The sequence below is a fragment of the Petaurus breviceps genome, unplaced genomic scaffold (genome assembly GCF_028583685.1).
Source record: "Petaurus breviceps papuanus isolate PSGF00001 unplaced genomic scaffold, PetGlider_PUasm1.0 90752, whole genome shotgun sequence".
Lineage (NCBI taxonomy): Eukaryota > Metazoa > Chordata > Mammalia > Diprotodontia > Petauridae > Petaurus > Petaurus breviceps.
This window is the reverse complement of record NW_027187336.1, coordinates 4,298,229-4,314,494: the sequence shown is the minus strand read 5'-3', so window position 1 is coordinate 4,314,494 and position 16,266 is coordinate 4,298,229. Positions and strand designations below refer to the sequence as shown.

General features: G+C 35.9%; 1 pseudogene; it reads right to left on the bottom strand.

Moving 5' to 3' along the window:
* Nucleotides 1-965: 965 nt before the first annotated feature.
* LOC138146051 (cytochrome b-c1 complex subunit 7 pseudogene) lies at nt 966-1,466 on the bottom strand (annotated as a pseudogene).
* Between the last annotated feature and the right edge of the window lie 14,800 nt (nt 1,467-16,266).

The following is a 16,266-nucleotide window of genomic DNA, read 5'->3' as shown; positions in this document are numbered from 1 at the left end:
TTCAAATTTCTTCCAAAACCAAGAGAATTTCTATGCAGTTTTGTGTACCCTTAGAGTTTGTTTTACTAATTCCTCTCAATCTACTGTCAGAACTACTAAGCCCTCTTCTTGCTCTTCCTTTCCTTTATATTTCCCTCTTTAATGAAATGTATTTCTATACTAAAATGTGTATGTGTTCTACTGTCCTTTGACTAGTCCTGTTTGATATTCCTATGGAAACTACCTCCCTTCCTCTTTGTTTGTACACACTTCCACTTGTGCAAACCCAATTATGTAAGATCCTTTTCCATAAAAATTTTTTCAATTTTCCTTAGCAGAGTTCTCTTTTCCCCCCTTCCATATTCTTGCAAGTTCATTAAGAAATAACAGAACCACTCCCATACTCTCATACACTCTATTTAGCCTCCTTCCTTGATGAAGATAGTATTCAGAGGGTACATATGTGGTAGTGTCATTTCCCCTTGTTAAGAATGTAAATTATTTATAAAACCTTATGACTCTTTACTCATGTTTACATTTTATATATCTCTTAACTATTTTTCTTTTAATTTTAAAGGTTCTAATGCAGTTATAGTCTTTTCATCAGAAATACTTAAAAATTCTTAATTCATTAAAGGCTCATTTCCCCCTCCCCCACCCTGTAGGATTATGCTCAGTTTTGCTAGTAAGATTTAGTTGGTAGTACCGCTATATTCTTTCCCTTCTGTACTACATTTCAAACTCTTCACTCATACACAGTGTTGGATACTGCCATGTGTTATCCTGATTGAAAATTGAATCACATGTTCCTAGTTGCTTGCAGCATTTTTTTTCTTTGACCTGGAAACTCTAGAATTAGACTCTAATGTTCCTTTAAATTTATAGTGGGGGTTTCCTTCAGGAGGTAATTTGTGTGTGTGTGTGGGGGGGGTTCTATATCTACTTTGTCTTTCATTCTAAAAGAAAGAAGCAGTTTTTGTTATTCCTTTATTTTTTTTTTTTAGTTTACAAGCTCCTATGATAGTAATTTATTTAAATTAAATGTGCAGCACACAGTTACAAATGGTTAACCTCATATTTTGCACAACCATTCTTATTAAAAAATATTTGAAGACTAATATATTGATTGATTCTTTTGATGTGATTATTTCTTATTCCATTCTTCTCTCTCTTTTCTTTCACGTATAACCTACTTCAGATATGGTTGAAGATATAATTTGTCCTCTTCATATTTTGTCCACTGGTTTTTAGGCAAGATCTGCTGCCTCATGGTCAGGTCCAGAGATCTCTTGATGTGAAACATTCGATCATTATACAGATTCTCGGGAAGCCTCCTTATAGCCTCTTTAGCATCTTCATCTTCATAAAGTGTGTCATCACGCATTAACCCAAGTCTGTTGAATCCTGCAGCACTGAAATACCATTTTCGAAGACTTTCAAGCCATCAGCTTGATGCTACAGTAGATAACCATGTCGCCATCTTGCTGTCTTGTTATTCCTTTAAACATAAAGTTAGACTTCATTTTGGATCATGGCCTTTAGGTAGTTTGATGGTTATTTTTTTTTCTCTTCTGTTTTTCAGCTCAGTTGTTTTTGCTATGGGATACTATATATTTTATGTTCTATTTTTCAATCTTTGATCTTTTATTATTTCCTATTATCTAATGAAGTCATTAGTTTCTATTTTGTCTATTCTGATGTTCAGGGAGTTTGTTGCTAAGGCTTGCTTTTATAACTCTTGTGTCAAGCTATTAATTTCCTTTCCAATTCTTTCTTCTATAGCTCTTATTGCTTTTCATTTTCCCCCTCTGTTATTTCATTTGTAAAAGTGTGTTTTAACTTTTTAAAATCTTTATTAAAACTCTTACTTCATCTCTTGAAATTGTGTCCAAGATATATTTATTTTTGAGGTTTTGTTTGTACATATTTTAGCATAAATCTATTCTGGGTTTTTGTTTTAAAAATTCCTTGCAATGACCATTATGGCTTTTAGGGAGAGGATCTTTATTTTTTGTTTGCTCCTTCTTCCAAGTCATCTTCCTGACTTCCTATTTTATGTTAGGGTCATGTTTTATATACATCTTGAGGAAACGTTTGGACTGGTTTTGTTTATTTTTTAGAAGTATTGAGAGTTATATTAATCTAAAATTTCAGGCTGGGGCCCCTTAAACTTTTGGTGCTCCCAAATTGATCTGATCAAAGGCAAGTTCTGATCACTTCCTTCTATGTTTGAAACACTTTAAGTTGGGACTGAGCAGAACCATTTAGATTCAGGAAACTAATTAGATCCTCAGCCACTATCAGCCTGGAATGCTCTTCTGGTTACAAGTGACAGAAATATAGGCTTCCCATTGTTCTGGGCTCCTTGCCCTTCTCATTCTTGTGTAGGTTCCAGAATGGACTGGAAGTTGGAACTGAGATCCTACCTCACCCTTAGGGGCAAAACACACAAGTGTTGCTTCCTTCTCAACTTGTTCCTTGCTAGGTATATAGACTAGGGCCAATAATCACTCCTAGGAACAGGTAGTAATATGAGAATAAGCTGGATCTGTTACCCAAATTTGGATAGTGAGTCACAGGGATGTTAATTGAAAACTGTTACTTCAATAAGGATAATTTTAGGTCCCTTTATGATTGATCTGGGACTTCTACTTCTTGTTCTTGTTATTGTTCTTCTTTTTCTTCTTCTTTGGGGGGGGGGTTCCAATCTCATCTTTAACTATTTTTTTCAAATACTTTATTAACTTTTGATTTACATCATTCATTTCGGCAAGATTTTGAGTTACAAATTTTCTCCCTGTTTTTCCCCTACCCACCCCTGCCAAAATAGCAGTCCTACAGGATATCCCCTCCTCCAATCTGCTCACTCCCATATTTTCTCCCATACCCCTTAGGACTTTTCCAGTGGATCTCTATGCCCCTGTATATTTTATTTCCGAATTACATGTAAAATAGTATTGATAATAGTATACACATACACACACAAACACACACACACACACACACACACATATATATATGTATATATATATATATACATATATATATATACATATTTGAATACTTCATTGTAAAACTTTGAATTACAGATTCATTCCCCTCCTCCCTTGTCACCCATCCTTACTGGAAAGATAAGCAGATCAGTATAAGTTATACATGTGTGGCTAATGCAAAACAATAACATAGTAGATATATTGTAAAAGACTGATGATATTTCCCTCCCTCCTATCCCACCTCCCACTTGTTCTATTCTCTACTTTGATCCTGTCCCTTTTTGAAAGTCGGTGCTTCCAACTTCCCTCCCCCCAAGCCTGCCCTCCCTTCCATCATCCCCCCACTCATCCCCTTCCCCCCCTACTCTCCTGGAGGGTGAGATACGCTATTTAGTGTGCATTTCATTCCCTCCTCAAGCCAAATTCAATGGGAATAAGGTTGACCCATTCCCTTTTGCCTTGCTATTTTTCGCCTCCATTGTAACCATTTCCCCTTGCCTCTTCTGTATGAGTAGTTTACCCCATTCTTTCTCTCCCCATCTCTTCTCATTATATTCCTCTCTCACCTCTTAATTTCACATTTTAAATATCATCCCTTCCTGTTAAATTGGTCCTGTGCCCTCTATCTATGTATACCTGTAAACATATACACACATTCACATATATATGCCCATATACCATCATATATATATATACACACACACATATTTCTATTCCCTTCAACTACTGAGAAAAGTTTCATAAGTTACAATTATTGTTTTTCCATGTGGGAATGTTAATAGTTAAACTTGGATAAGTTCCTTAGGATTTCTTTTCCCTGTTTACCTTCTCATGCTTCTCCTGCTTCTCGTATCTAAATGTCAAATTTTCTGTTCAACTCTGTTTTTTTCAGCAAGAATGCTGAAAGTCCTCTATTCCACTGAATGATCATATTTTCCCCAGGAACATGATACTCAGTTTTGCTGGGTAGGTGATTCTTGGTTTTAATCCCAGCTCCTTTGATCTCTGGAATATCATATTCCATGCCCTTTGATCCCTCAGTGTAGAAGCTGCCAGATCCTGGGTTATCCTGATTGTGTTTCCACAATATTCAAATTGTTTCTTCCTGGCTGCTTGTAATATTCTCTCCTTAGTCTGAGAATTCTGGAACCTGGCTATAATATTCCTAGGAGTTTTCCTTTTGGGATCTTTTTCAGGAGGAGATTGGTGGATTCTTTCAAACTCTATTTTGCCCTCTGATTCTAAAACATCAGGGTAGTTTTCTTTGAGAACTTCTTGGAGGATGATTTCTAGGTTCTTACTTTGATCATGGGTTTCAGGTAGTCTAATAATTTTTAAATTATCTCTCTTGGATCTATTTTCCAGGTCAGTGGTTTTTCCCATGAGGTATTTCACATTGCCTTCTATTCTTTCATTTGTCTGGATCTGTGTAATAGCATCTTGATTTCTCATAAAAAAAACTTTAGCTTCCATTTGCTCCAGTCTAATTCTGAAGCAATGATTCTCCTCATTGAGCTTTTGAGATTCTTTTTCCATCTGGCAAATTCAACTTTTTAAGGCATTCTTCTCCTCATTGCCTTTTTGAGCCTCTTTTGCCATTTGAGTCAGTCTGTTCTTTTAAGTGTTATTTTCCTCATTCAGGCTCTTGACTGTCATTTCATAATTTTCTTGCATTGTTCTCATTTCTCTTCCCAATTTTTCCTCTACTTCTCTTATCTGCTTCTTAAGGTCCTCTATGGCCTGTAACCAGCTTTTATTTTCCTTTGAAGCTTTTGGTGCAGGAGTTCTGACTTCACTATCTTTCTCCTGTTCCATGCTTTGCTCCTTTTTGTCCCCAAAATAGGATTGTAATGTTGGAATCTTCTGTCTGCTTTGTTTCCTTTGGCTGGTCATGTCTCCTCTCAGTCACTGGACCCCTGAGCTTTTTGCCACAGTAGGACTTTGCCACCAGACAGGGGAGCTTTCATCCCAAATGCTGGGGTTTTCTCAGCTGCCAGAAGTATTAGATGGGTGCTCTCTCTGAGGCCTCCACAAGCTCTGGCAAGCTGGTCATACACCCCAGGACCTCCACCCTAGACTCCAATCCATATCCAAGCAGGTTAAAGCAAGAACGATTACCACTCTGACTGGTGATTGGTCCCCCTACACTCTGCAGGCCAGGAGCTGAAGCTATCACATGGCACTGGTTGGCTGTGCTGGTGCCTCAGGGGCTTCTCGCCCTAGGGGCAAAAGCCATGCACTCCCACTCACTGATCCCAAATTCCAGACTGCACTGACCTCTCATTTTGTCCTTCACATCTATGTGTTGATAAATCTGGAAAGAGCCACAGTTGCTGCTTATCTGGAGTCCCTCTGGCTGGTAGCTCGTCAAGCCCACCCTGGGGCTAAAGCCTTAGCCTGGGGCTCGGCTCAGCTCCCAGACCACTGTGCTTGCTGATTCCTGCCAGCCTGCCAGGCTTTCCACAGTGGGAGGTTAGCTTCTCTGTGTCATTTTGTGGGTTTTGCAGCTCCAAAGTTTGTTTAGAGTCCCCTTTTTACATGGATTGGTGAAGGTGGAAGCAGGAGCAGAGCGGATGTCCCGCTTCTACTCTGCCATCTTGTCAACTCTCTTCTTCTTCTTCTTCTTCTTCTTCTTCTTCTTCTTCTTCTTCTTCTTCTTCTTCTTCTTCTTCTTCTTCTTCTTCTTCTTCTTCTTCTTCTCCTCTCTGTCTCTCTCTCTCTTTCTCTTTTTGTCCTCTCTCTCTGTCCCCTTCCTCCACCCTCCTTTTTTCCAATGACTCATTCTAATCACAGAAGTCTGCAACTGAAAGAGACTTGTGTTTGAATCTGAGTATGTTGGCAATGGCACAACAGCTATGCCCTATGAGTTGTATACAGTGTCTTTAGAATTTGCATGCTCATTTTAGAAGTATGCTAGAAGCAGCCATGTATTGAAGGAAGGATACTGATATGGTAATAACAGGGTATTATGAGTGAGAGAGGATAAGAAAGAAAAAAGAAGAGTATAATAAAAGATGCGCATTTCCATTTCTACAAATGAATGTTTAGAGCTTGAGAGACCCTACTGTTTCTGTTGTGGGTGGGGTGGGATCAATGTGGAGGCACATGGACACATGGTTAAAGAGGTAAAACTATGAGTTGAACAGAAAGTGAGTTTCTAATATTGATTTCTTTGTTTAGTATATACAACTCTTAATACCAACATGAGAGATATATTCCTATTATATCCCTATATATTCAAAAATTCCTAATTGGCCTCAAGAACTATGAATTGTAAATGGATCAGTACCTACAATCTCAGGGACAGAGTTGCTTTGCTTTTGCTAGCATTCTGTGACTCTGACACAAGTTCCTTCTAGTCCTAGAATTCAATGTAATGTCTTGCAAACCACACAGAAGTCTATCCAGCAAAAGCCATTGATTATCAATAGCAAGGGCTCCATAGAAGTGCAGGAGAAAGAATACTCTCAAGACAATTGCCATACAGCATTCCAAGCCTTCCTGAATACAAAAACTATATTAACAAATATAAGGAGAAGGACGAACCAGAAATTTCATCAGGAATACTCTGGGACTAAGAACAATATAGAATCACTGACTACAAATAAAACCATAACAATGAAAATGTATATTTACATATTATTTAAGTGATATTACAAGACATTAAAATTTGTAAAACACTTTTCCTATAACAACTTAATGAATTAAAAACAGAAAGTGTTGTATCCACTCTACAGATAAGGGAAATTATATTCTGGATTGTTAATTATCTATGTTTCTACACAAAGTAATAGTATCAGGTCAGATTCAAGCCAGGTTTTCTAATTTGAAATCCAACCACTATCCCAGGATGCCTCTCTGGGAAAGAAAATGTGTAATTCACTAAATTATTAAAATAAAATTCAATTTTATTTAATAAATATTTATTAAGCACCTAATATGTTTCAGGAACTATGCCAAGTACTGCAGAGATAAACATCAATAATACTATAGTCATCGCCATCTACCTACAGCTACTAGAGGATGAGTTGTTCATGAAGAGCCAAAGTAAAGTTAGAAAGTAATAAATATAAGGGAGTGGTTAAAGACAAAAAAGTGGAGCAAAAGACAGGGTATGAAAATGCTAGCCCCAGTAGAGGGCACTATAAGAAATGAACTTTAAGAAGTTTTTATTAATTAACTATCCTGTATAGTAACATTAAGATATGCATGTCACCTACAGTATGTGTTAGCAAAATGTAATTAATGTGTGACAGCCTTGGGCCTTTGCTGAAATTAAATCTTGATCTATTTGGAATTTTATCATCATTTTGATAGCTTAATAGTGCAAATGTGACCAGAGAACTTTGGAATTGGTCCATTTGCAAAGGTGTGCATTTTTAAGACTTCTTGAATTCAAATTGACAAATTTCATTTCAGTTCATATATGGAAAGAAGTTTATATTTCAAATGGAAAAATGTGACCTTTACTTATTCTTTATCTGAAGTTTAGCAATTCTTTTTTACATATCATGCTTCACTATAAAATAGAATATATTATTAATATCAATATTCCAGGTCTTTTGCACCTTAGCACCATCCTATGTGTCTGCTTTTATCTCCCACTTTTCCCCATCATGTACTCTATGTTGTGATGTTACTGGGAAATACTTCAAAAACTCCTCTCTCCTCATTTCTTGCCTGCTCTCATTTGTCCCTTTGGATACATTTTCTCCCATGCCTGAAATTGTTTCACCAAAAGTTCTTCCTATTAAAGCCTCTCCTTTCTTTCAATGTCTTCCTTCAATCTCTATTAAAGTCTTTCTTCAAGGTCTCTCCACAATTTCTTTCTATTATAGTCTCTCCCTTCCTAATCAGGTGCTACCTTTTTCAAATAAAAGCATCCCAGACTCTTCTTTTCCCTGACTAAAAGTCATCTCTCCTTTTTCAAGTTCTTTTTATTATAGTGATTTATGTCTATTTTCTTTTCCCCCATTCAAGTGAGGGAAGCACATATATCATTTTTTTATTCACATACCTAATGCTTTGCAAGTGGCTTGTGCAAAATAAACATTTCGTGAATGTTTTTTTTTAATTGAAAAAATTGCAAAATACATCAAAGGGCTCTGATTGATGAAGGGGCATCTTCAAAGTTGATCATGGGATATTTACCCTATAGCACAGAATTGATTCAACAGAGTTCCACAAAATGTACTAAGTACCTAACATGCAAGCAACTGGCTTCCCTGGGCATTGTGCCAGTCTTATAAAAAACAAATAAAATATAAAGGAAAATTGGTCCCTTCCCCCTAGGTATTTACATTCTCTTGGAGTGGAAGAATATAACATGCATGAAAATAAATACAACATAAAACATAGTAACTAATTTCAGGAGGAAGAGAACATGAATAAATAGAAATCCTCTCTATAGTTTGAAGACATCCAGGAATTCTGCAAAGTAGAAATAGTCAAAGAATTTGTTCCAGACTTGTGGAGATACCTATGCAAAGACAGAGGGGAGAAATGGACTTTCATGTGGAGGGACCATCTTTGCCATGAGCTCTGTGTACCTCAGACCAAATCATTTGTTCAGGGTCAGGTTGGGAAGGAAATTAAATACTGCTTGGCCATCAACAGTTAACAAGAGGAAGTGTAGTTAACAGAAGCATGGAAAGGATATTCAAAGATCCAGAAACAGTTGGTCTTAGTTTCCTTAATTCTGTGTTGACCATGTTGGTAGACATCAGAAATATGCATCAGTGTTAAGAGATGAACTCCTGACTCCTAATGGACAAATTTTTTATATCTAGTCTGCCAGGTTCTTATATTTGTGTTATGAACTGTAGTCCTATGGACTATTTAAGTGTTGAGGACAGTTTTGGCAGCTTCTAAGGGGAAACCTAGTCTTTCTCTATGGGATAGATATTGCTCTTATGAAAACATGTTGGGACAATTTCATTGGAAAGGACAGTGTAGAGTTATATGTAATAACTAGAAAGATAGTTGGAGATAATTTTACAGAAAGATTTAATGCCAAAATGAAGAGTTTATAATTTATCTAAAAACCAATAGAGGAGTATGAAAGTGTTGTTTTGCTTTGTTTTTAAGCAGAGATTGACATAGTCATGTCATTATTATTTAGGTATATTCATTAACTATATAATTGATGATTAGAAAAGCAGGAAACTGGGGAGCAGAAAGCCAAATGTGGATTCCATAGTCTAGATCAGTGGTGTCAATCTCAAATAGAAATGCGGGCCACTAATTTGGGGATAATAATCCCTCCTGGACACATGCTGCTGATGTAATTTTAACACAGAATGTTATTTGTTTTATCAGATTTTTTAATTAAATATTTCCCAATTACATTTTTATTTGGTTTAGACAGCATTCTGGCATGGTGTGGGCCACTCTTTTATTTGACCTGCCTGCTGATACCTTCAGGATATATGTGAGGTGATGACTTTAAATGGGCTAAAGATTCATGTGTGAATGGAGAGAAGGACAAAGCTGTGAGGTGTGGAGATAGAATTTTGGAGACATGACAACTAATACACTATGAAAGGTAAAAGAAGAACACATAAAAGGTGATTCTGAGAATATGTACTTTAATGAATAGAAACATGGTGGTCTCATTAAGTACCTAGTAGGTGCTATGTACTTTGTTAAGTGCTGGGGATACAAAAACCAGAAAGTGCCTGCTCAAAGAAGCTTGCATTATAAAAGGAGAAGATGAAATATAAATAGGATTTGGAAAACAGGGAACAGAATTAGGAGGAAAAGGGAAGGAGAGAAGGAAAGTTGGGGCAGAGAAGGAGGTCAAGACAACCAGTGTATAGGGGAACAGAGTGAACTGGAATAAAATTAACAGCCCAGCTGGGGTTTCTTGTGGTATGGTAGTCCTAGGCAGAGACTCAGCAATCATGGTACTGGCCTTAGGGTATAGTCATCCTCAGATGGGGTAAGCCACCTGGTATGAAAGCATATTAGTCATCGGAATGTAAGATAGATGTTTCACAGAGGCATCTTTAGACTTTAATGTAAGGGAAAACTTGCTAACAACTAAAGCTAACAAAAAGTAAAATGGGCTACTGGTAGAAGGCAGCTAGATAATGCATTGGGATAGGGCACTGGGCCTGGAGTCAAGAATACTGAAGTTTGATCTTGCATCAGATACCACCTAGCTTTGTGACCTTGGGCAAATTACTAAAACTGTGTTTCCAAATAGTACTTCCAAGGGTCACTGTGAGAATGAAATGAAATAATATTTGCAAAGAACTAAACAGTGTCTGGAAAATAGTAGGTGCTTAGTAAATGATTGTTTCCTTCCTGCTCAACATCATAAATTATATCTCCCTCAAGTGGTCTTCTGGAAGACTACTTCCTAAACCATTTGTATGGACATCTTATTCAAAACAGAATCCCTTTCAGTCCTATTTAGTCTACGTAGCCTCTGAAATTTCTTCCAAATATAAAATTCTGTGATTATGTGACACGTGACTATTTGTCATAGAGAAGAGGTTGGGGAATGTTACTATCTCTATTAGGAATACCACCATAATATCAGTTGGTTGCCAGGGGAAAAGGTCCTCCAGGATTTCCATTCCTTGGCTATCTTATTCAGCTCAACAATATGAAAAAAGCAGATCTGCCTCTAGGCCATATTACTAGACATACAACCTTTCCTATGACCAGTTACCTTAGAACTGTATTAGGTGAATGATTAATCAATGTGATAAGCAAATTCATGCTAAGTTGTTATTAGGTGAAAATATTTTAATTTACCACTTTTTCTAAGAAATAAATTCTAGTTACATAAGGGTGTTTTGTGAACAATGTCTATTCCATACCAAAAATATTTCAATAGTGGCACCATTGGATTTTGGAGTAGCCCAACAGACAGATACTCTGAATTAGAGTAATTCTTTTGCTTTTCCTAGTTTCCATCACTTAGGCAGCTACTTATTCTGTTATGGAAGTAGAATCTGTAAGACATGGAAACTGATTGGATACAGAAAAGACAGAAGGTAAAGAGAGCTAAACATCAAAGAACAGTCTAAGATTCTGTACTTGGGAAATGAAAATCATGGCACCAGCTGCAGGGATGGTTAGGACCAAAAAGGGTCAAAACAATTGCAATTAGTTAAATTTTCCTAGAAGGCAGCATCTTGTGTGTATGTGGTCAGGGTGTCCTAAGGCTAAGAAGACAGTTGTATTTGGCCAAAAAAAGGGGGGGGCAGATGAGAAGGAAACATACATATTATAAAAGAAGCAAACCACCAATCATCTGTTCTGCATGCATTCTGATAAGGACTCTGATTTTATATGATGTCAATGAATTAGAAAGAGCCTGTAAGCTTTTTGAGGGGAAAAATATCTTTATTGCATAGTCCCATTCATAGAGCAGTACAGAAATAATATTTTAATATGTCAGAATGTTAATGTTATCTTTCTATTGTTGGGGAGGGGAGGTATAGAGGGTGAGAGGAGTTGACATGAATTGATATTGATTTCCTGACTGGGTATTATTAGCATTTTACCTGGTGTTTATAACTGATAAGCTGTACCCACGATTTCATTAGAGAGATTTCTCCAGCAGTGTGCAGATTTGGATGCCTCGCCTTTACATTGGTGGTTGTAATCTGATGGACTTCAAATTAAAAGCAATGAAAATCACATTAGTCTGTCTCCTAGATGAGATGTTATTAGAAGTAATGGGATAATGCTATCAAGGCTCCATTTCTAGATGTTTGGTTCTTTGGATCCAAGCTTTCAGCCAAATAAATCTTGCCATGAGTTATTATTCATTGTCATACATAAATACTGATACATTTATCAGTGCTGTCTAAGGGGATTGTCATCTCTGAGGAGATTATTTGCTAGGAAGATAGCTATGATCTGACATGAAGAAGAGAGGAGAGGGGAAACAGCATGAAGAAGCCAGACAGCAATAGATGAACTACTGGCACCATATCAGGGAAGAAAAACATTGTTTATGTCAAACTATGCCCCTTTGTTCAACTATCTATAGCTGTGCTATCACAGTATCTAGATTAATGAGGCAATTAAATGGTCTATTTCATCAAATTTAAACTACCCAAATTTGACCTGAATACTCCCTTTCTTTCAATATCAATGTGTGTGTGTATATATATATATACATATATATATATACACACACACACAAACACACACATACACATATGATTTTTTAAAAATCGAATAATTACATCTGTAAAGCAGGTACTGTAGACAAAAATGTGATAGAATTTCAAAATAATTTTCCTAATACACAGGGTTGACCATGACACTTTCATGCTAAAAAATGAACAAAACAAAATTATCAATATCTCTTTACTGTTTCTTAGGGAACATTTAAAGTAACAACAACTCTTTATCATGGTTTTATAACCGTTTTCCATTTACGAAATGCCCTTCTGCCTTAAGCTGATTATTTCTCATTACTCAAATTTCACAAACTCACATTTTTTAAATGTATTAATTTGTTTGTTTCCTTTTAGTTTACAGGATTCAATTCCACAATTCCTTTAATTTCACATTTTGTCCCCTTCCCTCCCCTCCTCCCACCCCATGGCGGCTTATAGTCAAGTATAGGATCTGTAAATACTTTCACATTATACATTGGTCAGGTTATAAGGATGGATTGTACCAGCTGGAATGAAAAATGGTAAAGAGGACATAAAGCCAAATAAGAGAATGAAAAAGATCAGGTATTTTGCTTCCACCTGGATATAAACTTATTCTTTCTAGTTCTTTCTCTGGATGCATGTTTTTCTCTCCATCATGCATCTTTTGGGATTGACTTATATGCCTGCATTGCTGAGAAGAGTCCAGTCTATCAAAGTTGGTCATCACACATATGTTGTGTCTGTCATTGTATACAAATTTCTCCTGGTTCTACTCCGCTCACTCAGCATCAGTTCTTTTAAGCCTCTCCAGGTAAATATGAAGACTGCCTGCTCCCCATTTCTTATAGCATATACCACAACTTGTTCAGGCATTCCCCAAATGATGGGCACCCCCTTAATTTCCAATTCTTTGCCACCACAAAAAGAGCTGCTATAAGCATTTTTGTACATATGGGTCTTTCTCCCATTTCTATAATCTCTTTGGGATATAACCCTAGGAGTGGTATTGCTGGATCAAAGGGTATGAAAGTATTTATAGCCCTTTGGGCATAATTCCAGATTGCTCTCCAGAAAGGCTGGATCAGTTCACACCTCCACCAACAATGCATTAGTGTTCCAGTTTGCTCACATCCTCTCCAACATTTGTCATTTTCCTGTTTTGTCATCTTAGCCAATCTGACTGGTGAGATGTGGTACCTCAGAGTTGTTTTGATTTTCATTTCTCTAATCAATAGTGAATGAGAGCATTTCTTCATGTGCTTATAGATAGCTTTAATTTCTTTCTCTGAAAACTGCCTGTTCATATCCTTTGACCATTTATCAATTGGGGAATGACTTGTATTCTTATAAATTTGACTCAGTTCTCTGTATATTTTAGAAATGAGTCCTTTGTCAGAGACATAGGTTGTAAAGATTCTTTCCCAATTTCCCACCTCCCTCTTAATCTTGGTTACAATGGCTTTGTTTGTACAGAAACTTTTCAATTTCATGTAGTCAAAATTATCCATTTTACATTTTATAATGTTCTCTAATTCCTGTTTAGTCATAAAGTCATTCCCTCTCCACAAGTCTGATAGGTAAACTATTCCTTGTTTTAGCAGACTGCTTACAGTATCAACCTTTATACCTAGATCATGAACCCATTTAGACTTGATTTTGGTATATGGTGTTAGATAATGGTCTGTGCCCAGATTCTGCTATATTATATTCCAGTTTTCCCAGCAGTTTTTGTCAAATAGTGAGTTCTTATCCCAAAAACCAGGGTCTGGGGGCTTATCAAACAATACATTACAGTAGTCATTGACTTCTGAATCTCATGTGCCTAATCTATTCCATTAATCCACTCCTCTATTCCTCAGCCAGTATCAAGTAGTTTTGATGACTGCTGCATTATAGTACAGATTGAAACCTGGTAAAGCTAGTCCACCTTTCCTAGCATTTCTTTTCATTAATTACCTTGATATTCTGGACCGTTTATTCTTTCAGATGAATTTTGTTACTATTTTTTTAACTCTATAAAGTAGTTTTTTGGTAAATTAATTGGTATGGCACTAAATATATAATTTAATTTAGGTAAAATTGTCATTTTTATTATATTAGCTCAACCCAGCCATGAGCAATTGATATTTTTCCAATTAGTTAGATCTGACTTTATTTGTGTGAAAAGTGTTTTGTAGTTATGATCATAGAGGTCCTGGGTTTGTTTTGGCAGGTAGATTCCCAAATATTTTACAATGTCTACAGTACCTTTAAATGGGATTTCTCTTTCTACTTCTTGCTGTTGAATTTCATTGGAAATATATAGGAATGCCAAGGATTTATGTGGGTTTATTTTATATCCTGCAAATTTGCCAAATTTATTTATTGTCTCATGCAGTTTTTTACTTGATTCTCTAAGTATGTCATCATATCATCTGCGAAGAGTGATAGCTTGGTTTCTTCTTTGCCTAACTTGATTCCTTTGATTTCTTTTTCTTCTCTAATTGCTACTGCTAACATTTCTAGTACCAGATTGAATAAGAGGGGTGATAGTGGACACCCTTGTTTCACCCTGATCTTATGCGAAATGCTTCTAGATTCTCCCCATTGCATATAATACTTGCTGATGGCTTTAAATAGATGCTACTTATTATTTTAAGGAAGGCTCCATTTATACCTATACTTTCTAATGTTTTTAATAGGAATGGATGTTGTATTTTGTCAAAAGCCTTTTCTGCATCTATTGAGATGATCATGTGGTTTCTGCTAGTTTTATTGTTGATATGATCAATTATAATGATGGTTTTCCTAATATTAAACCATCCTTGCATTCCTGGAATAAATCCTACCTGATCAAAGTGTATTATTCTTGAGATAAGTTGCTGTAGTCTTTTTGCTAGTATTTTATTTAGAATTTTTGCATCTATATTCATGAGGGAGATTGGTCTATAATTTTCTTTCTCTGTTTTATCTCTTCCTGATTTAGGTATCAGTACCATATTTGTGTCATAAAAAGAATTTGGTAGGACTCCTTCTTCACTAATTTTCCCAAATAGTTTGTAGAGTATTGGAATCAATTATTCTTTAAATGTTTGATAGAATTCACTAGTGAATCCATCTGGCCCTGGAGATTTTTTCCTAGGGAGCTGACTGATGGCTTGTTCAATTTCTTTTTCTGAGATGGGAATATTTAAGTAATTTATTTCCTCTTCAGTTAATCTGGGCAACTTGTATGTTTCTAAATATTCATCCATTTCCCTAAGATTGTCAAATTTATGTGCATACAATTGGGAAAAATAATTCCTAATTATTGTTTTGATTTCCTCTTCATTGGAGTTAGATTCACCCTTTTCATTTTTGATACTCATAATTTGGTTTTCTATTTTCCTGTTTTTTTATCATATTGACTAAGGGTCTATCAAATTTGTTGGTTTTTTCATAAAACCAGCTCTTGGTTTTATTTATTAGTTCAATAGTTTTCTTCATTTCGATTTTATTAATCTCTCCTTTAGTCTTCAATATTTCTAATTTAGTATTTAATTGGGGATTTTGAATTTGTTCTTTTTCTAGATTTTTTAATTGCATGCCCAATTTGTTGAGCTCCCTTTTCTCTAATTTAATCATGTATGCACTCAGAGATATAAAACATCCCCTAAGAACTGCCTTTAATGCATCCAACAGATTTTGGTATGTTGTCTCATTATTATCATTCTCTTGAATGAAATTACTGATTGTTTCTATAATTTCTTGTTTGACCCACTCATTCTTTAGGATTCAATTGTTTAATTTCCAATTAGTTTTTAGTCTGTCTTTCCCTGGCCCTTTATTGCATATAATTTTTATTGCATCATGATCTGAGAACGATGCATTTAATATTTATGCCTTACTGCATAGAATTGTGAGATTTTTACACCCTAGAACATGGTCAATTTTTGAGTATGTGCCATGAACCACTGAGAAGAAAGTATATTCCTTTTTATCCTCATTCAGTTTTCTCCAGAGATCTATCATACCTATCCTCTCTAAAATCCTGTTCACCTCCTTAACTTCTTTCTTGTTTATTTTTAGGTTGGATTTATCAAATTCAGATAGGGGGAGATTAAGGTCTCCCACTAGTATAGTTTTGCTATCTATTTCTTCCTCTAATTCCTTTACCTTCACCTCTAGGAATTTGGATGCTACACCAC